At 37.8% G+C, this 21,050-nt stretch overlaps 1 long non-coding RNA gene across 7 annotated transcripts in view; it reads left to right on the forward strand.

Annotated features, from left to right (window-relative positions):
• The window catches only part of LOC144288853 (uncharacterized), a 104,281-nt gene that overhangs the window by 24,545 nt on the left and 58,686 nt on the right, over window positions 1-21,050 (forward strand). The window contains exon 1 of one of the 7 annotated variants that reach the window (XR_013356863.1): window positions 8,013-8,057. The exons of 4 other annotated variants lie outside the window; for them this stretch is intronic. This is a non-coding gene — a long non-coding RNA (uncharacterized LOC144288853). Of the gene's footprint in view, window positions 1-8,012; window positions 8,058-8,081; window positions 8,381-20,680; window positions 20,789-21,050 lie in introns of those variants that run through there. 2 more of the 7 variants (XR_013356862.1, XR_013356866.1) reach the window with 2 other exon arrangements.

The raw sequence follows: 21,050 nt of genomic DNA on the forward strand, positions 1-21,050 counted from the left end.
ATTACTGGATTTGGATACAAGGCAGCATCTGCCAACATGGGACAGAATAATTAAAAAGGTGACAGAAATATGAATTTTCATTTCAGAAGAGAATATCTCAAGCAACTGAAAAAAATGTTTGAATCAGTAAAATTAAAGTGTGAAAACTATTGAACTTTGTGTTGGACAGACTTCCCTGGACAGGAAAGAACCCATTTACATGCTGAGGGACAAATCAGTTAAGTGGCCTGAGTCTTCCTTTTTACAACTGTAAAGTCTGGTAATTAAACTGGCCAAACAGAAGATATAATAAACATAAATTGGAATAAATCTGCATTTTCCAAGCCTAATGGATTTTTAAGGATTAAATTAAGTGACTAACTGGAATCTTAAAGATGAAAGAAGTCATGCATGCTTCTTGAAGTGGTCGAACTTAAAATTCTGTTGTCTCTCAGGACAAATTACAAAGAGCTAAGGAGATTCAACATCACATGAATAGCCTCTGCTCTCACTCTGAGACTGTAAAGTCAAGTCTGAAAAAGGAATATTCTCTATAGAAACATAAATGTTCATATTTTAACATTTTGCTTTGATTTCAATCCAAATATAAATAAATGAATTAAATGTCAAAAATGTCTATTCTAATTTAAACTTCTCTGTACATAACCTAATGTGTAGTGTGTGCTAAAAATCTGTTCATGCTATGTGACTGAATATTCTCTATGCAATGTGTAGGTGTTAAGTAAATGCTATAGTTCATTTGTTATAAACTACTTTTTCCCATTTTAACCTTTTTTAATTGTACATAGAATTTGAAACAATGGCGTGCCATAATTTAATTGGCAGCATCTTTCTTCTTAGGACCACAAATAGTGATACAACTTACAGTGAATGGTGTCTTATATCTGATGAAGTTAGTTTTCAGTATAGTTTAAAATGCAAAACTCTGTCTAGAGTCATAAGGATCTCAAAGATGTGTTAGTATTTATGACTTATTTTAAGAGTAATCTGGAAATTGCTGAAGAAATGCTCCAGAGAAGGCCTGTGCCTGGGAGCAAAGATGATACACATGGTCAGGAGGAGGTAAGTGAGCAAAGAAAATGAGCCTAATGAAAACACTGGTGATGTTAGAGATCTCTGGTATGCTAGAACCCATGAGAAAGATTAATACTAATACTGAGCAGAATAGTAGGTATGATATGTTTTCTAGGTTTTTATCCAAAATTTGACTATGGAAGATGTCTTCTACTTCTAAAAGATTTAGAACCTCATAAGACTCATAGAAAGTAAGTGTGTTTTTAAAATCTTTAAAGCATTTTTGTCACCCTATTTAGATCATCTTTTTTTCCCCTTCCTCTTTAGAGGATCTTAAAATAGCATCAGTTCTTCCATAAATGTTCCCTAGATCTTAAGGGAATAAAGTGAGCGGTCAGTATTATTGAAGATTAAAGCCAACAATTCACTGTTTAAAAAAAAAAAAAAAAAAGAGGTATAGAGATGTAAATAAGGCTGTTAGCGGGCCTGTAAAAGTGGTTACTTTTTTTTTTTTTTAAGATTTTATTTATTTATTCATGAGAGACACACATAGAGAGAGAAAGAGAGAGAGAGAGAGAGAGAGAGAGAGAGAGGCAGAGACACAGACAGAGGAGAAGCAGGCTCCATGCAGGAAGCCCGATGTGGGACTCGATCCCGTGACTCCAGGATCACGCCCTGCCCGAAGGCAGGCGCCAAACCACTGAGCCACACAGGGATCCCCAAAAGTGGTTACTTTTGAATGAAAACTCTCCTTATTTCCCCTTATCAATATCTTTAAACTTTGCCACAGTAAGTGTATTTGTAGTGGTTTTTTTAAGCAGTAAAGTTTTTTCTTTTTTATAATTAAACAATGGATACTCTAAAGTACAGCTGAAATCTTCAAGGGTGCATTTTCAAGGATACATTTGCTGAATAATTTCATCCAAAAAAGTTACAGGCGCCATCCAGTCCAGTCACAAAGTCCAAGTTAGTAATTCACCATGAAAAAAAAAAAAGATGACTCGAATAAAAATCAGAGAAATGAAAGAGGAGATGCTGTAATTATTGCCACAGAAGCAGAAAGGACTGTAAGAGACTATAAACAATTTTATGCCAACCTAGAATAAATGGATTGGGCAACCTAGAATAAATGGATAAACTTTTAGAAATGTACAACCTACCAAGACTAAATAATGACAAAAACCAAAGATCTGAACACAGACCAATTACTAGTAATGAGATTGAATTAGTAATCAAATTCCAACAAACAAAAGTCCAGGAGTAAATAGTTTCACTGGTGGATTCTACTAAACACTCAAAGAGGAATTAATACCAATTCTTCTCCAACTCTTCCAAAAAATAGAAGAGTGGTAAGAACTCTTCCAAACACACTTTACAAGGCCAACATTACCCTGATACTAAAGCCAGACAAGGATGCCACACACACACAAACACATAAGCCAATGTCCTTGATGAATTTAGATGTGAAAATCCTCAACAAAATATTAGCAAACTGAATTCAACAATACATTAAAAAGATCCTACACCATGATCAAATAGGATTTATTCCAGGGATGCAAGGATAGTTCAACATCTGCAAATCAATGTAATAAGCCACATTGACAAAGTGAAGGATTAAAATGACATGAATATCTCATTAGATACAAAAAAAAAAAAAAGAGGCATTTGACAGATGCCTGGGTGGTGCAGTTAGTTAAGTGTTGGACTCTTAGTTTTGCCTCAGGTCATGATCTCAGGGTTGTGTAATTGAACTCCATTTTGGGCTCCATACTAACTGCAGAGTCTGCTTAAGATTCTCTCTCCATTTCCCTCTGACCCCTGCCCCCCACAACATTCTCTCTCTCAAATAAGTAAATATTTTTAAAAAAGCATTTGACAACATTCAACATTTTTTAATGATAAAAACTTTCAACAAAACAGATATAGAAGGATCATACCTCAACATAAAAAGGCCATATATGACAAGCCCATAACTAAACTCATAATGGTAAAAAGCTGAAAGCTTTTCCTCTAAGATTAGGAATAAGAGAAGGATTCAACTCTCACCACTTTTATTCAACACAGTATTAGAAGTCCAGAACAATTAAATGGCAAGAAAAAGAAATTAAAGAAAAGGAAGAAGTAAAACTGACACTATTTGCAGATGACTTGATACTATATATAGAAAACCCTTTAAAAAGTCCATCAAAACACTGCTGGAATAAACAATTCAGTAAAGTTGCACGATACAAAAATGAATTTGCAAAAATCTGCTGTGTTTCTTCACACTAATAGTAAAGTATCAAGAAGAGAATTTAAGGAAACAATCCCATTTACGACTACATCAGAAAAAAATAAAATACTTAGGAATAAATTTAACAAGGAAAAAAGACCAATACACTGAAACTATATAAGACATTGACTAAAGAGATAGAAGGAAACACAAATAAATGGAAGAATATACCATGCTCATGTAGTAGAAGAATTAGCATTGTTAATATGTCCATACTACCAAAAGCAATCTACAGATCCAATACAATCTCTATCAAAATTCCAATGGCATTTTTCACAGAAATAGAAGGAACAACTCTAAAATTTCTGTGGAACTACCAAAAACCCCAAGTAGCTGAAGCAATCAAGAAAGGAGAACAAAGCTGAATAATTTAAACAGTATGGTATTGGCATAAAAACAGACACATCACTCAATAGAACAGAACAGATTGCCCAGAAATAAACCCATGCATATATAGTCAATTACTTTATAACAAAGGAGCGAAGAACATACAATAGGAAAAGGGCAGTCTCTTTAATAAATGATGTTGGGCAAACTAGACAGCCACATGCAAAAGCATGAAACTGGACCACTATTCCACTATTATGTGGAATCTGTACACCGTACACAAAAATGAGCTCAAAATGGATTAAAGACTTGAACATAAGACTTGAAACCATAAAACTATAAGAAAATATAGGTGATAATCTCCTTAATACAGATCTTGGTGATGAGTTCTTTTTAATCTGATACCACAAAGCAAAAGCAACAAAAGCAAACATAAACAAGTAGGATTACATCAAACTAAAAAAACTTCTGCACTGCAAAGGAAACCATCAACAAAATGAAAGGGCAACCTACCAAACAGGAAAAGTATTTGTGAATTATAAATCTGATAAGGGCCTAATATCCAAAATATACAAAGATTTCAAACAAGTCAATAGCAATAAAAAGAAATCCAGTTTAGAATGGGCAGAAGATCTGAACAGACATTTTCTTCAGAGAAGACCTACAGATAACCAACAGGTATATGAAAAGATGCTCAACCCCACTAATCATCAGGAATGTGCAAATCAAAACCACAATGACATATGACCTCACACCTGATAATGCCTATTACAAAAAGACAAGCAATAACAGATGTTAGAATGTGGAGAAAAGGGAACCTTATGCACTGTTGTGGGTGCAGCCACAAAGGAAAGCAGTATGGGGTTTCCTCAAAAAATTAAAAATAGAACTATCACATAATCAGCAATTCCGCTTCTGGGTATTAAAGAAAACAACACTAATTTGAAGTGATATATATATATGTCCATGTTCATTTCAGCATTATGTACAATAGCTAATATGTGGAAACAGTCTGAGAGTCCACCAATGGATGGATACAGAAATTGTGTTGCATATATGCAATTGGAATATTATTCAGCCAACAAAAAGAATGAAATCTTGCCATTTGCAGTAACATGGATGGTCCCTGAGGGCATTATGCTATATGAAATAAGAAAGACAAATACTGTATGACCTCTCATATATGTGGAATCTGAAACAAACCAAGCTCATAGATAGAACAGATTGGTGGTTGCAGGAACCAGGGGATGGGAAGTGAGAAAGATGGGTAAACTGATTTTTGTTGTTGTTGTTTTTAAACAAAAATATACAGTCACACAGAAGATAGTGAGGGCCCACAGACTGATGCAAAAGGAAGAATTCTGCCCTATAACTTGAGAGATGGCAACTTCTTCATGATTTTATGCATCGACAGTGTAAGTATACATGTACAACCTGCTTTCTCCAGCCAGGCCACAGAAAGAGCAATTCAATTAAAAATTTTAGATAAATTTCTTAATCTTGACTTTTCTTTGTTTTTTTAAGATTTTATTTATTTATTCATGAGAGACACAGAGAGAGAGAGAGAGAGAGAGAGAATGAGGCAGAGACCCAGGCAGAGGGAGAAGCAGGCTCTATGCAGGAAGCCCGACGTGGGACTCGAACCCAGGTCTCCAGGATCACACCCTGAAGGTGGAGCTAAATCACTGAGCTACCAGGGCTGCCCTTAATCTTGATTTTTCAAAATACAGCACCTGAAGAGTTTTATTTGGAAGCTACTTCAGTCCTTGGAGCATAAACCTCCTTCAGAAGATGTCTTTATCCTACTATAACCAAATTTGTGCCATGTTAAATATATTGATAAGCCATATTTGAAAATAAGTGATGTAATAAATCATCTTTTTTTGCTTAGCTGTTAGCACAGTTCTAGGACACCATGCTTCTTTTACTACACATTGGGTAGAAAATTATATTTCTGCTTTTTATATTACTCAAAAAGTGTCAGCATTATTCAGGTTCTTTGTTTTCTCAAATTGTGTTATTACTACTTTCTGACATACAGTTCTTTCCTCATCTTAGGTATATGTAATTTTATCAGCTTTGCAGGAAAAACAGATACTCTTAAGGATTGAACCGGTATTTGACGAGATAAGCTCACTTTTTTCTCATCCCTAATAATGTTACATTATTGTTAGAAATAGCAGGCTGTTTCTTATAAATTTTAATATACTCTTTCTGTCATCGAATAACACGCAAATTATCCTACCGATAAACCATGGGACTCCGTTCAAACTGTGGATGATGTCTGGTTACTGTATTTTTGCCAGCTAAGTCACAGAAAAATATCATGTGATGGGCAGTAATTCGGTGACTAGGAACCCACACAGAAAAATTAAAAATTAAAAATTAAAAAAAAAATTAAAAAAAGGAATCCACACAGAGTTAGCACCTCTTCATTTATTGCTCAGAGGGCAGCATTCTTTGTAATGACTTCAGAGGGAGGAATGAAAGAGAAGGGAAAGGAGAATTGATTAAATATTTGTGAAGCTGGGTAGTGGAACCTCTCAGCCTCAGTTTCCTCCCTGGTAAAATAAGAGATTCCTTCCTCACAAGGTGGTTGACTATTAAGAAGGTTGGTGTTGTTGGAGGAGAACAGTTTGCAAAAAAATACGATAACTATTAGGATTGCATAAATGTGAGTCTTGAGCATGTTAGGAAAGGCCTCATTAAATGTGGTGTTTTAAGCACTGAGGGTTACCTTAACTGGAGAGGTTGGGGACAGACTGAACACTGTTGACCCTAGCCTTACAAATCCAACTCCAGAATTTCCTGGTTTAAGGTAGAGAGGTCTAGCCCATCTCTTTTCCTAGTAAAGGAACTTCCCCTCTAGCAAAGGTGTCTGATGTGGTTGTTGGCACATCATTAGTCCCAGATGTAATGTTCAACTATTTATTAATTGCATCTAAAACCTAGTGCTTGTCACATCATGTGCCCTCCTTAATCAGTAAATCTGGGATCATTTGTGGAAAAGAGGAGGTTAACATTCTCTTGAAGACATTCGGGGAAGCTCTTCCAACTGGGAATTGAGATGGGCAGTGAGCTATGATTTAAACAGCTAATGGGCGTTAACTGAATACGCCACATGGAAAGCTGGCTGGCTGGAATACAGATCAACTCCTCCTATCACTGTACACACCGAAGTCCTGTGAACACCATAGTCCCACACCCCAAGTAAAGTAAGAAAGTTGAAGATAAGAACTTGATGACTCCAGTATCCCAGGGGTAGGAAGATCCGTGGTGGCTGAAAGGATCTGGTCTGTTTTCTGTAAGCAGAGATCCTACTACCATTGTCTTATTTTGTGGCAACAGAGACAAACAAAGGGGAATTTCCTGACCAGTGTGAATGACAAAGAAATGAGGCAAATTATTGAGAAACTGATGGGTGTTCACTGAAGAGCAACAAATATGATTTATAAGCCTGAGGGACTGCCTTCAGAGGAAGATGAAAGAGACAAGTCTCCCAGCTTGACCACCGCTCTAACTAGCAGGGACTGGCTCATCAGCCCTAAGTACTTGGAGGATGTACATAGCAGGAATGGAGAGACATTATTTAGTGTGGTCCAAGGGGTCAGGAGGACGAATGATGGAAATGAAAGTCAAAACAAAGATGATTTAAGCGGCTGAGCAAGTCTCATGCCCTAATGGAGAGATCTATTATAGACTGTGCTGCCCTGTCCCCCGGGAGGTGTGGAAGCCCCATCACTTTTGCCATTTACAATTGGAAAAGGCACTAAAAAGTAGATCAGCATATTGGAGAGGGGAAAAACCACCACATGCCCTCAGAGGATCAGTGGGATGACTTAATAGGTCTTTTCCATCTCAAATTACTGCGATGTGGCTTATGTGCTTGGGGACCTGAGCTGCTAGAATAATTTTCCATCACCTGGGCTGCTTTTCTGTTACTATAGGGCCTCAGTGAAGAAATAATAGGTATCAGAGAGCAGTTTCTGCATTCTAAATAGAAGCCTGCAGCCTACTGATGCTTTAGCGTGAAGGCAGAACTGACTAGGTTAAGTTTTGCGTTGTGACGTCAGCGAGCAGAAGTACCTACGCCTACTGATTGAGACCCAAAACAACGTACAACCGACTGAGACTCAAGACAAAGGGAAAGGAGCTTTGCCACATTTGGATGGTAGTCGCATAAATGAGAAGTTCAAGTAGTTTATTCCCTAGGCTAGGAAAAGAAATGTCCAAATAATTGAAAATATTTAAAAAAAATAGAAAAAAATTACTTGGCCTTCAAAAAAATAGAAAAAATAGAAAAAAATTACTTGGCCTTCAAAAATGAGTAAGTAACATTTACCACTTAGGAACTCGAAGGACCCATGTTTTGGGTCTAAACATTTAAAAAAAATAGAAAAAATTTAAAAAAAATAGAAAAAAATTACTTGGCCTTCAAAAATGAGTAAGTAACATTTACCGCTTAGGAACTCGAAGGACCCATGTTTTGAATGTTGTTTATACTATATTTCTGTCCACAGCTGCAGTTGCATTAGCAACTGACACATTCTGAAACTTTTGGTGGCCCAGAAGGGCACATGTGGGCTGGAAGCAGTGGCAGTCTGGGGTAACAGCTACAGTGGCTAGGCAGGGGCACGACATGGTCAGATGGAAACTGGGGCAGGCAGGGAAGGGCCGGTGTCACTGTGATTGCTAGAAGGAGCACAGCTGTGACCATAACAACCCCTCTCAGCCAGAGGATGACACAGAAGCAGAAGAACAAAAATGGTAAGAGGATGACAGGAGGGAGAGGCAGTGAGAAAGAAAGCAAAAGAATCTGTTGGGGCAGGGGGGAGGGGGGACCCACAGATGTAAGTTCTTCGCAGGTGGAGAGTATCACAGTTCCTGATAAAAATATTGTGTGTGGTTGGGCGTAAGTTAAACTTGGCGTTCTGGAACACTGAAGTTTGCTACAGATTCAGGGTTTGACTTACACCCGACAGATATAGGTCAACCCTCATCCTGCTGCTCTCAGCAGCTGTAGCCAATGGGAGACAGAGCTGCCCAGCACGCCAGTTTAAGCTGCTGCTAATAGATGGAAATCAACCTAACCCCATTTCCTGCCTTTCTGCTGTCCTCACTTGTCTGTTCATGGCCAATTTAGGTGCAGGCTGAGCCGCTGGCTGGCTGTAACTGCTGGGGGAACGGACAGGGTAGGATCTGCTGCTGGCACATTCCCTTAAATTTATTTAAGTGGAAGATCTGTTTTTAAGTCTCATAAAGGAGACTTGTATTTTACTTGTGTAAAATACAATAAACATTCTCTCATTAGCTTAAGGGCAATCCTAAATTCATAGAGTGATTTTGCTGATCTCTCCCTTCAGTGAAATTTAGAAATGTTTAGGCAGAGGGAAATCGATGACAGAGGCCTGTTTTCAGAAAAGATACAGCGGAGGTTAAATGACTTATCCAAGGTTACTCAGAGAGGTAATGGTAGGGGCAGGAAGAGAATTAAAGGAATAAATAGTTTGAGAATAAATGGGGGAAATTATAAAATTAAATCTGGAGAAGGAACATCATCACTGAATAAAATGGAGTTAGTTAACATCCTCGCCTTGGGTTAAATATCTGTTGGAAATCCCCAGTTCAGTAACATACATTCCTTTACCCTAGGTGTTCAGACTCTTAACTTAAAAGTGAGTTTGGAAGTTTTCCTATGCTCATATTTTTCTTAAATGTCCAGCCTCTTCTCAATGAAAGTGACATTAATTCAAGCTAAATCTGGGCATGTGGCCTTCACTGTTTACCCACTAGGATCAAGAGGCAAGGGACTATAAAGTTGAGTGAGAGGTTGAATTAGAAGGACAAGCTTTATGCTAAATCAGTAGTAGCTACAGATCTTTCGACAGGATTTTATGCCTTGTATTTTTTTTTTTTCCCTGCATTCTAGGCCAATTGGGCTAATCACCTAGAACTCCTGAAGCAGAGACTTCCATAACTCAGATCTTTGATTTAGACAAATTGCTACTTTCTTTCTATCATTTTAAGATAGCAAACAAATCCCTGAAACTACTTTTGCTACCAGTACTTAAGCTTCCAGAATCCTGACCAAAAAAAAGTTAGCCATGTTCTGAAATAACAGGTTACTTCATGTTCTTTGTGTTTAAGCAAATGAAATTAGGTTGTTAAATAATATTTGGAAAATATTTAAAAGAAAATAAAAAGCACCCATATTTGTACCAGCCAGAGACAACCACAAGAACATTTCTGAGTTTCCTCTTTATTTCTACACACACATATATATTATGAAACTTATTATGTTTGAGATGTTTTTGTATATTGACCAATTGCCCTCCAGAAAGGTTATGTCAATTTATAACCCACTTTCAGTAAGTAATAGAATTTTTTAAAAAGCAAACTTTAAATTTTGGAGTTGAACAATGATACTTTGCTATTTTTATTTTTTTGTATCTTCCTCACTCCTAAGGTTGACCGTTTCTCTCTCACAGTTGTGGCCAGTACTAGTGGACATTATATTTGATTCAACACCAGTGTGGTTTCTGGAATTGACCCCAGTGCCAGGAATGGGTCCTGATTAAAATAAGCCAAGCATGGCAATCCAATTTCTCTTGCTAGTTAGTGAATGGCTCAAAATTAGAACATGGCATTCCTCTGACAGCACATTTGATCCAGCATGGTCCTAAATTGACTCAATAAGGCTGAAGAGAAGGTCTTGGATTTCATTGCTAGGGAAGCGACTATGTCTCTCTTTTTTTTTTTTTTTTCCTGATAGATGTGAATATGAAAGCATGTTGCTCCCAGTATTAGTTGGGTATCCACTTATGATCCTGAGAGAAGCCATCTTGTCTTTCTAGCTACATGAAATAGTACACTTCTCTATTATTTAGGTCAGTATGATTTGGTGTTTTGATTTTTGCAGTGAGAAGTTGTCCTAACTCTTTCTGTTCTATGGGATTGTTTTGTTTTGATTTTGTCGATTCCTGTTGTGCTTTTATTCTTGGTGCGGCAAGAACTCTACTGAGGGTATAATCCTTATATTATCAATATGTCTCTAATTTCTCACTTATCATTTACTCTTGTTTAATGTACGGAAGATTGTAATTTAAGTCTATTAAATTCATCACTGTTTTTCTTTGTGATATATTCCATTGCTTTTACTTTTATCCATTCATTCATTCAAGAATGTATATATGTGAACTACAAGATGCCAAAACCTATGAGAGGTAATAGACTATACGAAAAAGCCAATAAAGACACAGTCTCTGTTGTTACGGAGTTTGTATTCTAGTGGGGGATTGAGAGTAGGTTAGACATTAACTGAAAAGCCACACACATGAATATGAACTGATAATGGATAGATCACGCAAAAGGAAAGACAAAATATATAAGAACTTTAATAGGATTAGATCTACTTAGGAAAATCAGGAGAAGCTTCCCTAGGGAAGTGGTGATTGAGCTATGAATGATAAAGAAGTTGGGTAGCCAGGTAAGAATGTTATAGGCAGTGGAAATAGCAGGTGCAAAGGTCCTGCTCAGGGGCAAGCACAAAAAATATGAAGGATTGAAAGAATGTAGTATAGCCCACATCTCGAGAGGGGCTAGATGGAAGATGAAGAGTGGGGGGTGGAAAGTGAGGGGTGGGGGATGCTGACCATGCAGAGCCAATAAGTCTGTGATAAGGAGTTGTTCCTGCTTCCTAAAATCTACAGGAAATCATTAGAGGTGTCATCTTTAACAATCATATTACCCTTGCCTTCAACATCCAATATCAAGTCCTATGAATTTTGTCTTCTAAATATCTCCAGTCTGCTTCAATCCACCTACTTCCTTCCACCATTACCAATACTTTCTTATTCCATTTTATCATCACTTCTGCCTTGACTAATGGAATAGCCATATTAGTGATCTGTTTGTGCCTACCTTTGTCGCAGTCCACTCCATTCCTACATGGCTACAAAACCATGTACCATACCATACCTTCATACCACTTGATGACACAAAGCATGCTGAAAGAGGACCAGTTTGTTTTTGTTGTTGTTAGTTTGACTTTGGAGAGGTGAAGGTGTGAAATGGGCAGTTTGTGAGTTCAATTTTGGACCTGTTGCATTTGAAATACCCATGGGATGTCCTAGAGAAGAAGCCAAGTAGGAGGTGAATATTAGGTAGGTATCTTCTGTATGCTCATCTAGAGCCACTCTCTACCCTTCTCTACTCTCTGTGTCCAAAGATACTGAGCTGTGTGGAATGCATTAGGATTTCACATGCTCAATGCTCCTGGCTCCCATGGCTTCTAGTTGGGTTTGGCGAATGGGAGGTACAGACAGAAAATTGAAGGAAGAAAATGAGAGCAGAGTATTTATTCCTTATTATTTACATCTTGCATTCTCTCTTCCTCTCCTCCCTCCTTTCCTCACCTCTAAACCCTCCTTTTATTGCCTCTTTCTTCTCTTGCCCTTCTTCCTCCTATTTCTTTTTTCTCTTGTGTGTTTTCTCTCTCTCTCTGTCTCTCATCAGGTAACAATTTCTATCTCCTTGTTTCTTTAGGCCTAAGGCAATAATAGCTTCCTGAGATACTGTATCACCATCCTTCGTTGCTTTCCCTAAACCCTTTGAAGTGCTCCTGTAACTAGAATCTCCTTAACTATACCCATTTTGAGTGTGTTACCTATTTCTTTCAGGAATCCTGACTAATACTGATAGGTAAGAAAATGGTTGGGCTAGAGTTAAATTTGAGTTGCCTGGGCAGAGGTTGTAATTGGAGCCATGGGTATGAATGCAAATACCTTGGGAGACAGTATAGAGAAGGAATGGGCCCTGAAGAACTCAAACATTTAATGGTCTCCAGAGGAAGATAATCCTGCAGAGGAATTGGAGAAGCAGTAGCCAAAGTAAGTGGTAGGAGAAAAATCAGGACAGTGTGTGCATAGAAGCCAAAGGAAGCACTGTGAAGGAAAACAGGGTTTTCCTGTTTTCCTGTAGTCAAGATTATCAATTGGTTCTGCAAAATCACTGGATTAGTGACTTACCCTCTTGTGAACTGTTACATATTTTCTGTGTTCCTTTCTTTATAATGCTTTATTTTTTATATTTATCTAGAATTTCTTTTAGATGTATATGAATATAGTCAAATTTATTTTAAAATACATTTTAAGATGAAAAATTAGCTACCCTTTCTTAGCCATTATTCCAGCATCATTTATTTAATAGTTCATCACATTCTGTTACCATTATATCCTTCATCAAATACTGTTTTTAAAAGCACAAAGAGATGTTTGAGCACTTTCTACTATTTGTTTAAGAGTTTTCTATTTGCATTTATATTGGTTTAGTGGTTGTCACTTTATCTGTCATTTTAGCATCCATTAGAACAAGTCTAACCTTTTAATTCTTAGTTTGCAGAATTCTCTTATCAATAGACATATTTATTCATCTAGATTGACTTTACAACCATTTTATCAATTAAAAATTGAGATTGTTTTTGGAATTTTTACATTTTATTTTCTTATTGACTTGTAATTGACCTATCATATTTTTAGTTTTAGGTATACAACATAATGATTCGATATTTGTACATATTGCAAAATTACCATCACAATAAGTCTGGTTAACATCTGTCACCATAACCTGGTTACAAAAAAATTTGTGTTTGATAATTGTTTGGGATAGTTTTAATCCTGTAAATTAAATCGGGAAGAATTTAAATCTTTATTTAGTCTTTTAGCCAGAAACTTCATAGATAAATCCATTCATCTTCAAATCTTTTTTTTTTTTTAATTTTTATTTGTTTATGATAGTCACACAGAGAGAGAGAGAGAGAGTCAGAGACATAGGCAGAGGGAGAAGCAGGCTCCATGCACCGGGAGCCTGATTTGGGATTCGATCCCGGGTCTCCAGGATCGCGCCCTGGGCCAAAGGCAGGCGCCAAACCGCTGCGCCACCCAGGGATCCCAATCTTCAAATCTTTTTAACTCTAGGAAAAGCGTAGTCACTTTCTTTAAATAACATACATAGTTTGTGAAGGTCCAATTCCAACTATTTTATATTTACATTCTTCTATCTGATGTATCTTAGATATGCTTTGTTAATCTTTCTCTGACTTTTTAAAAAAAGTTTTCCAGTATGAGAGTAATATATGTTTCTGGTAGAAAAAATAAGATCGATCAATAAGGAAAAAAACCTCTTCATATATTATTCTAATAGCCAACACCCAGATCTCAACACTATTAACTTTTTGGTGTACTGATTAAACACTTCCTATATATTTTTATGTATGTGCATTTTTATGTTTCTTATTCAAGTGGGATACTACATTGTTTTGTAACTTCTTTCACCTACTCTACAAGGAACATCTTCTCATATCAGTATGTGCACTTCTAACTTCTCATTCTTCATCGGTGTTATACAGATGTACTTTATTTAACCGGACTCTGATTGGGGACCTTTGCTGTTTCCAACTTTCCAGCATAAAAGCATGCTGTGATAAACCCCTTTTAACCTCCCCAATTCCAAAGAGCCTTGAAATTTTATTTTTATTAAATATTGAATATATGCAAGAGAATATTTGTAAATAAAAGTTTAAGGGTAAAAAAGTAACAATACAATGATCTCTTACTTGTATACACCCTGTTCTATTTAAGACATAGAACAGTTAAGGGGTGCCTGCGTGGTCAGTTGGTTAAGCCTCTGACTCCTGAGTTTGGCTCATGTCATGATCTCAGGGTTGTGCGATAGAGCCCTGTGTCCAGCTCCATGTTGAGCATGGAGCCTGCTTAGGATTCTCTCTCTTCCTCTCCTTCTGCCCACCCTCCCCACCCCCACCTCATGCTCTGTCTCTTCTCTTTAAAAAAAAAAAAAGGGATCCCTGGGTGGCGCAGCGGTTTGGCGCCTGCCTTTGGCCTGGGGCGCGATCCTGGAGACCCGGGATCGAATCCCACGTCGGGCTCCCTGCATGGAGCCTGCTCCTCCCTCTGCCTGTGTTTCTGCCTCTCTGTCTCTCTCTGTGTGACTATCATGAATAAAAAAAAAAAAAAAAAAAAGACATAAAACATTTAAGTCCATGTGTCCCTCTCCAATTCTATCCTTCCTTTCTTATCATTCCCTTTATTTTATTTCTGTTTTATCACATGTACATATATACATGAACATATAATATGTAATCAATTTTGCATGTTTTTTTAACTTCATATAATTTGAATTTTGCTACATGGATCTTTCTGTGACTTGCTTTTTCCACTCAATAATATGTTCCTGGGCAGCCCTGGTGGCCTAGCGGTTTGGTGCCACCTTCGGCCCGGGGCGTGATCCTGGAAACCCAGGATCGAGTCCCACATCAGGCTCCCTGCATGGCGCCTGCTTCTCTCCCTTTCCCTCTGCCTGTGTCTCTGCCTCTCTCTCTCTGTCTGTCATGAATAAATAAATAAAATCTTTAAAAATAATAATAATCATCATAATATGTTCCTGAGATTCATTCATGTTTTTGCAAATAACTACAATTCATTCATTTTTATTGCTGTATAGTATTCAATTATATGAACATATCATAATTTTTAATCTATTCTAGTGTTGGTGACTATTTTGGTTATTTCCAGCTTTTGCTGTTACAAGTATGCTACTATGAATATCTTTTGTACCTATCTCTCAATACATGTATACTAGTTTCTATAAGCCAAACATCAGAAAGTGGAATTTCTGAGTCAAAGAGCATATACATTTCAACCTGATAGATGATGCTGAATTATCTTTCAAAATGGTTGGAATAACTTTATTCTCCCACCAGCAGTTGTATGAGAATTTATTGGTTCCACATCTCTAATTCTTGGTATTTCACACTTAAAACTTTTTGTCAAACTGCTGAGATTGAAATAGTATACCACTGTGGTTTTAACTTGCATTTCTCTGATTACAAATGAAGTTGAATATATTTTCATATGTTAATTTACCATTTCAGTTCTCTTCAGTGATGTGCCCATGCAAATTTTTTTCCCATTTAAAATAAAAATAAATTAGGTTGTATTTTTCTTATTGGCTTACAGTTTTTATGTAGTCCAGATACTAACCTTTTGTCACATGGTAAAGCAAATACCCTCTTCCAGTCTATGAATCTCATTTTTACTTGTTATGATATCTCTTGATAAACAGAAATTCTTAATTTTAATGTAGCTGACTTTAGTAACATTTTCCTTTACTCTTTGTGCGGCTCTTCTGTCTAGCTTTCGAAATCCTTCCCTTCCTTTAATTGTAAAGGGTATTCTCTTATTTTATCTTCAAGAGGTTTTAAGCTCTACCTAATATTGAGCCTTTCATCTACCTAGAATTGATTTTTGCATGTGGTGTGAGGTTGGGTTTCAGATTCTTTTTCTTTTTCAGTATGAATAACCAGTTGTCTCAGCATCATGTACTTAAAGCCCATACTTTCTCAACTGATTTTCAATGTCAGCTCTAGTACACTTGAGAATCAACTCACCAAGTTCCATTATCTATTCCTCAATGCCCACTTGCCAAAATAAACACCTTCTTGAGATTTTAAATGTAATAAAATAAACCTTGGGGTCAATTTCAAAAGGAGCAACAACTTCATAATATTAACTCTTCTTATCCATGGACATAATATCTTTTCCCATTTATTTAGGTTCCCTTTAATTTTTTTCAATTTTATGATTTTCTATATACATGTCTTAATCATATTTTGTTAAACTTATTCTTAGGTATTTAATATTTTTGATAGTATTATAAACGATATTTTTATTACATATTCTAATTGCTGCTATATAGAAATGCATTTTAAAAATACCTTGCAAGTCACAATTTTACTAAAATATTTGGATTCTGATTTATATATAGATTCTTTTATATTCTCTATGTAAAAAAAAAAAAAATCTTATCTCCTGCAAGTGATGACTCCCTAGTTTTGCCTCTTTAATCATTACAAATTGTATGTAGATTTTGTACCATCTGGTGTGTCCAATACCTGATTGCTATGGGTGATAGTTGCTTGTTGTTTTTGTTGGGTCTCACTTATGCTTCTTATTTTCTTTTTAAGATTTTATTTATTTATTTGAGAGACAGAGAGAGAGAGAGCGACAGAGAGCACAGTGGGGAGGAGAGAGAGAAGCAGACTCCCCACTGAACAGGAAGCCCAGTGCAGGGCTCCATCCCAGGACCCTGAGATCATGACCAGAGCCGAAGGTGAAAGCTTAACCAACTGAGCCACCCAGGAGCCCCTGCTTTTCTTTTTATAATGTGGATCACTATTTCTATGGAAATTCTTTGAGATATAGATTGAAGGGAGTTTATTTAAAAACGATTTGCTTTTTTTTTTCTGCCAGGTGCTCATGGGTATCACGAAGGAGGGCCTCTTTACACTAAATTCTCAGCTTAAAATTTTCCTAGACCACCTAGGCTGTGCAACTCAGGCATCAAAACTCACCCATAAGGGCTAACTTTTACTAATAAATTTTCAAGAAAGATTTTCCTTTCTCTGTACCCAGTGCCAATTTTAAGATGAGCAAATGTCCTTATTGTTTGGAATGGACACAATATTATTTCTAGTGTACTGTTTTGAGCTTTATGTAGGATGCTGTCTTTCGATTGCCTTCTTAGGGCTGGACCTGGACTTTGTCACCTATCACCCATATATTGCAGGGCTGTGAACACTGGAACTCGAGATCCCCTGAATTGTCGAAAGTCCTCAATGCAAAAGCAAGCATCAGTGGCTGAATCATCTTATTAGGGTCTTGCTCTGAATTCATGTTGGCCTTGCCTTGTTATTATGTCATTAGTGCATTTAAAAATATAGTTTTAAATTTTATAAATCATTTTTAGCTATTGTCAGTAAGAAGGCTGTTAAGGGCATCTAGTTTGTCAGTAGTCTTCCATCCATTCCACCTCAGCTATATTTTCTCATACCCTAGATCTTTTCACTTCTAATGCCTGTTTCACTTCCTAAATCTCAGTTTCAAATATCTTCTCTATGGCTATGATCTCCTGTCTTTGAGTGCCTGTAATTTATTACTCCCACTTGAACAACTATTCAACCCCGTTAGGACTCCAATCCAGTCACTACCAAATCTTTACTGTCCATTTTCTCAGGTTCAACCTCATTCAGATTAGAATTCATGAAGCGTACCCGTGTTGCAAAATACTGTGTAAATAGTGTCTTCCAGAGTTGTGTCATGTCATGGTCCATCATCACATTCCCTCCCTTATCCATATCCTCCTTGTCCTTGATTCTTTTCCCTTCTAACATCTGATCTGGCAACAGTTATTGATTAAACCCACATCTATCTTCCTACTCTTTACCTAGCTCTGGAGGAAACAACTATGCCAACTGGTTTCCTTCTAAATTGATGTGGCTTCAGTGTGCACAGCAATCCTACTGTATTTCTCTAGTCTGTTCACTCTACCGTTCTTCTTTTTTTTTAATTTTTATTTATTTATGATAGTCACACAGAGAGAGAGAGAAAGAGAGAGAGAGAGGCAGAGACATAGGCAGAGGGAGAAGCAGGCTCCATGCACCAGGAGCCCGATGTGGGATTCCATCCCGGGTCTCCAGGATTGTGCCCTGGGCCAAAGGCAGGTGCCAAACCGCTGCGCCACCCAGGGATCCCTCTACCATTCTTCAAAGCAACTTATTTGCAAACCCCAGCCTTCCCTGACTCCACCTCCCTCTCTCAGTTGATGGCTTCCCTTTTTATTTCAAAGGCTGATTGACTGATTGATTTTAGAGAGACAGCATGTAGGGTGGGGGAGGGGAGAAGAGCAAAGGGAGAGGGAGAGAGAAACTCAAGCAGACTCTGAGTTGAGCACAGAGCCTGAAAGCAGGCTTGATTCCATGACTCTGAGACCACATCCTGAGCCAAAACCAAGAGTCAGACACTCAACTGACTATACCACCCAGGTGCCCCCTTCTTATTTCACTGAGGCAATGGAATCTAACACTAGAGAGCTTCCTCATCCAAGTACCCACCAAACTCCCTGCATTTGTAATATATTCTCAGCTTTCCTTCTTGTGACTGGATTAATTATCCATGTTCATGTCTAAGGCCACCTGTCCACATGTGTGCAGGATCCCACCCCTTCTTCTCCTCTCCACCTATCACTATCAGTGATTTTCTGTCATTTTGATTTTCCTCTTGCTCTAAGAATGGGCACATGCCATCAGGTTTTTTGTGTTTTTTTTTTTTTCTTAATACAAAACAGGAGCTTTCTTCTTCTGAGAAGATGAAGTTGATCTATTTTTCCATATTCCTCCAGCTAAGTAAAACTAAAACACTTACATATTACTCTCTCAATATAGTATTATGTATATATACTGAAAGGCAAGAGATGAAGGCAGACCAGCTAGGGACTTTGGGACACAGTGGTTAGTTCCCAATGTTTGTTTGTTTGCCTGCCTCATATATCCCAGACTTGGAGCTAAAAAAAGCTGGCAGCCCACAAACACCAATAGGCAGACAGAAAAAGCCCCAACAAAAGCCTGCTCTGTTTAGCTAAAGGACCAGGAAAGTGTCAGCCTAGCAAAATAGAAAACTTTTAAATTATCTAAAGTGCTCTACCCCAGCCAAAACCACAGAAAAAGCTGTGGCCCCACTCTCACTCATGCCAGCAAAGTCCTATTGGGAAACCTAGACTTCAACTCTCAACAAGGCTGTACCAAGGCACCCCAACACCTGCCAAGGTGGCATCAGAGAAGGATAAGTAGGGAGCTGAGATTTTCATCCCCACCAGGCAGTAATGACACACATTTTCCCCTCTCCCTCCTCCCCAGTGCCAGTGAGGACCACACAAGAAGCCTGGACTTCCATCCCTACCTGACATTAGCAAAGCCTTTTTCCCCTCCCTGATGGGGTGCTGTCAGAGAAGGCCTCATGAACTTCAGGGCTTTCTACCATCCAGCAATAATGAGGCACTTCTGCCCCTCTAGCCACCAAGGTGTCAGTGGAGGCCCCATGGGGAACCAGAATTCCCACTCTTGCCAAGCAGTATTGAGGACCTGTAAGAGAGCATTAACTCTATCTGCTTGCATCACTGTTGTAACCCCAATGCCTGGAACATTGCTTATCATGTGTTAGAAGCTAGTTGCATGATCCTGCTCAAGTCATTGATCCTTTCTGTGTTTCATTTTCCTCCCCTGCAAAATAACAGTATCTATTTATATGTTGTGTGGATTAAATGAATTGATGCATGTAATGCTCCTAGAACAGCACCTGACACGTGAAGTGCCAGCCATTGCTACTGATGCTGGTGTTGTCATTATTCATTCCTTACAAATTTATATGCCTCTTAAACAGAACTTTAGCCTTATCCCATGAGTTTTTATTTGTAGTATTTTCATTATTCTTATTTTCTAAGTATTCTGTAATTGCAATCACATTTCCCCTTTTATGCCCAAGAGATCTATAGAAGAGTATTTTTAAATTTCCAAGTGGGTGGGAAATTTTTGTTTAAATGTTTGGTCCTAATTTGTAGTTTTATTGTTCTGTGGTCAGAGAATATGTCTGTGCACGTTGTACTTTAGGAGATTTATTGATGTTTTCTTTATAGTCTAGCACATGATCTATTTTTAAAAAATAATTTCTTCAATTAAAACAATTTTTCCCCTTTTCTTCATTGTGAAGGCTTTTATGCTAGGGATACATCCTATAAACATACTTTCCAACACACCAAACTAGACAGTTAAATGAAATAAGAGCTTCAATCATGTTGAGTTAAAATGCTTCATTCCTGTTCAATTTGCAGTAAGCACAGATTGCAAAGCTCCCCAGAGGGAAAGAAATGGGAACAGGCACACTCAGCCTTCAGGTGTGATTTGTTAGTTGTTCTTCTGCCTCTTTTCTCCCGCCAGTTTTCTTCTGGTGAAAGAATGCTTTTAATTTTAATTGTAGCAGACTGTAGCTTCCAAAAGTGGCCACAGCAATACTTCTGGTCCTACATGCTGTTCTAGTATTTTGCCACTTCCCATCAAGAGGTGAAGTCTATTTGCAGGATTTGCAAGATAGGTCATAAATGGCAATATGACCTCTATCTGGTTCTCTCTCTCTTGAGATGCTCACCCTTGGAGACCGGTCACCATGTTGTGAGGAAGCTCAGGCTACTTGGAGAGAGGCTACTTGTTGGCATTCTGGCCCACAGCCCCAGTTGAGGGCCCAGGGATAGCCACCATCAATCAGCAGACATGTGAGTGAGTCTGTAGATGATCATAGTCCCAAGCCATCCCCACAGTACCTTGTCTGAATCTATGACCCACAGACTCAATGACCACCATAGATAGTTGTTCTACATCATTGAGTTACAGGGTGATTTGTTACTCAGCTAGTAACCAGATCACTAAGAATGGAGTGACCTTAATTAATCAGAAAATTCCATATAAAAGGAGGGTGTAATAATGAGAAAAACAATAGACTAGGACATAGGAGACTTGGGTTATAGGCTGGATAAG

The sequence above is a fragment of the Canis aureus genome, chromosome 18 (assembly GCF_053574225.1).
Source record: "Canis aureus isolate CA01 chromosome 18, VMU_Caureus_v.1.0, whole genome shotgun sequence".
Classification (NCBI taxonomy): domain Eukaryota; kingdom Metazoa; phylum Chordata; class Mammalia; order Carnivora; family Canidae; genus Canis; species Canis aureus.